The sequence below is a fragment of the Uloborus diversus genome, chromosome 1, assembly GCF_026930045.1.
Source record: "Uloborus diversus isolate 005 chromosome 1, Udiv.v.3.1, whole genome shotgun sequence".
Classification (NCBI taxonomy): Eukaryota; Metazoa; Arthropoda; class Arachnida; order Araneae; family Uloboridae; genus Uloborus; species Uloborus diversus.
The window spans coordinates 59537549-59542059 of record NC_072731.1 but is presented as its reverse complement, the minus strand read 5'-3'; the positions used below and the strand labels follow the sequence as shown (position 1 = coordinate 59542059).

The following is a 4511-nucleotide window of genomic DNA, read 5'->3' as shown; positions in this document are numbered from 1 at the left end:
CAAAAATCTTACTCCGTTATTTGCTCACTCTGGTTTTAAACTTAAGTTTCTAAAATTGCTGATCAAACTAGTTCCTTTTGAAGATCTTAGCGCAAAAGAGATGATGTGAAGATAAATCGACTCTGCTTTCGACTAACCTTTTCATTTACAAATCACCTTAATAAGTATTCCTCATATTTTGATACTCGCTTAAGGTAAATCTAGAAGTAGTTGATCTAATTTAAAGATTAGCATAGTGTTGCTAAATAAAGTGAAGCAAACTTTCAGGTGAGTCATTTACTATCAATGTAATAATTAGTACTCAATATTGAGGCTTTAAGGATATAAATGCAACTTACAGTCTTAATATTTTATCGCTCCAATTACGTTTTGTAGGAAATTGTTTTTAAAATTTTATTATTTAAACATGCATTAAGCGTCAGCCCAACTTTTTAAAAAATTACGCATGAAAAACTTGATTTCGCTTTTAACTAACAAAAAGATCTGTATTTTGTAGTAATAAGATCATTTTAATGTGTATCTCAAATAATTACTTTATTTATTTAATAACGAATTTTAAAGTCATAATCTTGTTTAGTACGCATTTTGTTTGCCATCGGGGAAAGCTTTAAACAGCATTTATATTTCAAGGAACACAAAATCCACTTTATATCAATTCAAAACTGCGTTATTGATAAATAATGACTGAATGTTATCTAAGGAATACATTCAATCTTTTCTATTGTCATACATTATCTGTACTTGAATTATCTACTGACTTTGATCGGAACCAGATGATAAACAAAAATATTCCTGAAAACACACAGCTCATTTGACTCCATAGTATTTGTTATGAGATTTAGATTTCATCAAAACTTCGAAGCATGTTTTTCTACTGACGCTTTAAGTAGTCTTTATTTTTTATATTTAAGTATTTATCTCGTTTTTTAATACTGAGATCAAAGCAGTAAAGTGTCGATACGTTTTTGAAGGGTCAAAACATGCTTCGGTCAGATTTACATCAGTGGGATAAAGTGTGCTTAGTCTAATGCTTCATAGAAGGTAAGTGCGTAAATATTGTACTGATTTAATCCTTAAATGCATCGTTTTGTCATTTAGAAACATGACCAATTTAAGTTGCTGAAATACTGTGAGAAAGAATTGAAACTCCGTATTTGCTCAGAACCAAGAAAATACTCACTCAAGATGCTATTTAATCAATTTTAAACTTATAACTCCACTAATTTTATGGAAAACGAAATTCATTTCTTTTTCCAGAATTCGCAAATGTGGAACTTATTTTATTTTTGTTTAGTGCACTTGAAAATGTTTAACTACTAATAAAACTAATAAATTTTACTACTAAATAAATAGCAAGGCAGCTTTACAATGTTTTCAATGTTTTGATACATTTGATATTATTTTTATAACTTGAACAGAAGTTTAAAGCTGAAGGACATGTTTAAAATGTTTTTAAAAAACATGCATTCAAGTGTTAATTAAGAATGTGCTCAGTGATTCCTTTCTTAGATATTACGTAGGGGAAACTAGGGAGGTTTGACCCATAGGGAGACTTGAACCTTGATGATTTTTTCCATGAAAAGGATATTTAGGGAAAATTTTAGTCATATTATTGGTTGACCAGTCGCACAAAAGTATTTGGCAGGGACAAGCATTTCAGAATCGTCAGTGGTTTTTCAAGAAACTCAGTGTTAAATGATACTGCAACTTAAAAGTAAAGTAGGAAGATTTTGGAACTTCTTAGATTTTAACCTCCAGTTTTGAGGGAAAGGAATTTTAAAAGTATGCATGCTTTAGTCACTTTTGTAGCTATCTATTGATACTCAGTAGTTTCATATAACTTTAATTGAAGCTGCTAAACATTTAAGGTAAACAAAAGAAAGCAAACTGGGGAGCGTTGACCCAGCTAAGTAGGGAGACTTGACAAAGAGTCGAATTTGATATTTTTTGTGTAATTTGATGTTTTTTCAATGAATTTTTATTTTTTAATACATAAAATATTGTCATTTAGGACTGATTTTTTTAAAAAACTGAATAACCATAATGAATAATATTTTAGTCTAAAACTTGCTTTTATTTGACAGATAATTAAAATATTAAGTTTTTTAGCCCAATGAGTTGTTACTTAGTAAAATAACTGAAATATTTCTTAGGTCTGGTCTGATAAAGTTTTGAATTTGACTTTTGCTCTCCTGCTGATACGGAGTAAGATGAAGAATAATAAAAAAATATATATAACACTTCACCTCAAGAACCCTCATTTTGCATATTCGCTTCAACTATCAGATACTAAAAAAAAAAAGTCCATCAAACCTGCGTTTTGATTTCAGTATCTATGAATCTTCCTGTTGATATGGAGTAAGATTAATTAAAAAACAATACATGTAACACTTCATCTAACACATCAAAAGGGTAAATATCGAAATTTGAATTTGCCACTTCTAATTCATAAGTAGTTCGCAAATAAAATAGCGGAGCGAGGCACTGGCTGAGCATTTCCAATCACGCATTGATACCCGTGCGTATTAAGAGATCCCAGCACCTTGTGCAAGTCTGTTATCAGTTAGGCAAGTGCGACCTCAAACTGTGATTACTAAATATTAAATAACTGATATTACTGTTAAATTGTGATTAATTAATGATTGTGATTAATTGTGATAAAGATTGTTATTTATTAATACTTGCAACATTGTTATTTGAATTGGCTTGGGCGGTTTCATTGTTCATACTTAATTGGATCGAAGGTTTTTTTTTTTTCTTTTAATGTTCAATGAAAATAATAAAGCAAATAGGAAGGAATAACATAGAGTAAAAAAAATGATATTAAAGAATGTTGAATATTTTATTTCAATTTTAAAGTTTCTTTCTGAAGAAAATCCGTGTTTTTTTGCAAAAGGAATGATATCCAGTTTTACACCAAAAAGGAACATATCCGAAATAAAATTTGGCAATTTAGGTCTGATAAAATTGTGGGAAAATTCCTAGATTTCTGCCAATAGCGACTTGTTATTCTACCAAAACACTGTGAAAAATTCGAAATTTTAACAATTAGTGTGCGTAAAACGTTTTTTTTTTTTTCGTTTTGCCAAAACAATATAAAACTGGATAAAATCCGTTTTAAAAGTAAACTTGAAAATGCGTGTTTTTTTTTTTTTTTTTTTTGGCAAAAGGGATGACATCAACTGTTTTACACCAAAAGGGAATATTTCCAACATAAAATTGGCAATTTAAGTCTGATAACATTGAGGAAAAAATTACTAAACTTATGCCAATATTCACTTGTTATTCTACTAAAACATTGTGGAAAATTCGAAATTCTAACAGTTAGTGATTGTGCGTAAAATGTTTTTTTTTTTTTTTCATTTTGCCAAAAAAATATAAAACTGGATATAATCCGCTTTGAAAGTAAACTCCTCAGTTAAAGAACGTATTGCTTCATTTCTAGATCTTGTACTAGTAGTTGAAAGTCCTAAAATACTTATTTTCTTTCTTAGGTACGCTATTTGTGTGCATGAAAAGGGAATACTGTGGTGTTGAACGAAGGCTTGAAAGTTGAAGCAATTTTTGAACATGGCAGCTGGTAATATTTAGTTTCTCACTTCAGCAAAAGTTGATATAAAACTGATAAAGGGAGGATTTTGTTAAGCTACTATATGAGTATCACATAAAATCGTTTAGTTTTTAATACAAATTCTAAATAAATAATAATAAAATAATAAATAATAACAAACCACTGCGACTTGCATTGATTTCTAGACAGATAAGCGGAATTTATTCATTAAAAAGGGTAAACGAAGGCAATACTAGATCTATATTAATATCCGTTTTATGCATTTATGTTATTTACTTTTTTTATACAAGATTGTTCATTTGATTCCCGCTGAAAATAAAGTTCAAAAAAAAAAAAAAAAAAAACAGTCAAATTTCAACATTCCTTATTGTTAGTATGGAATCTAAAACGTGTTTCTTTACAAATATCTCAAACTCAATGCTGTGGAGAAACTGTGCTTTACCTTCCCACTGCAGTTTTACTCTTTTACCCTTCAACACTTTTTCTTATCAGTATTTTTTCTCAATACTTTTCCCCAACACTTTCACTAATGACCATTTTTATTCATCAACAATTTCACCAATCAATATTTTTATGCATTGAACTTTTTTATTTCAGAGCTATTAAAACTGAGATTAAGAGGAATTGCCCTTTTTCTTGCCTGCATCATCATTTTTGGCCTTTCTGTGCTTTCTTACGGACTCTACCAAAACATAAAATACGAAACTGTAAGCGGGGCGACCATTTCCATTGTAGGAATCTTTATCTTATTTTTTGGAATTGCTGCCTGTAGGAATCAAGCCTTATTGAAGACATATCTACAAGGAGAAATACCATATTATTCATAGTATCAGTGTACTTGCAATATGTTTATATATGTGTATATTTCTGTTTTAACTTAGTTATTTTGCCTCTATATTTATTTATAAAAATTGTTCATTCATTGTACTTTTGTGTTAAG

The 4511-nt window shown here is 29.3% G+C and overlaps 1 long non-coding RNA gene across 1 annotated transcript; it reads left to right on the top strand.

Moving 5' to 3' along the window:
* Nucleotides 1-844: 844 nt before the first annotated feature.
* LOC129234591 (uncharacterized) lies at nt 845-4511 on the top strand. Its single transcript, XR_008581554.1, has 3 exons — nt 845-1041; nt 3495-3580; nt 4169-4511. It is a non-coding gene; the product is annotated as an uncharacterized LOC129234591 (long non-coding RNA).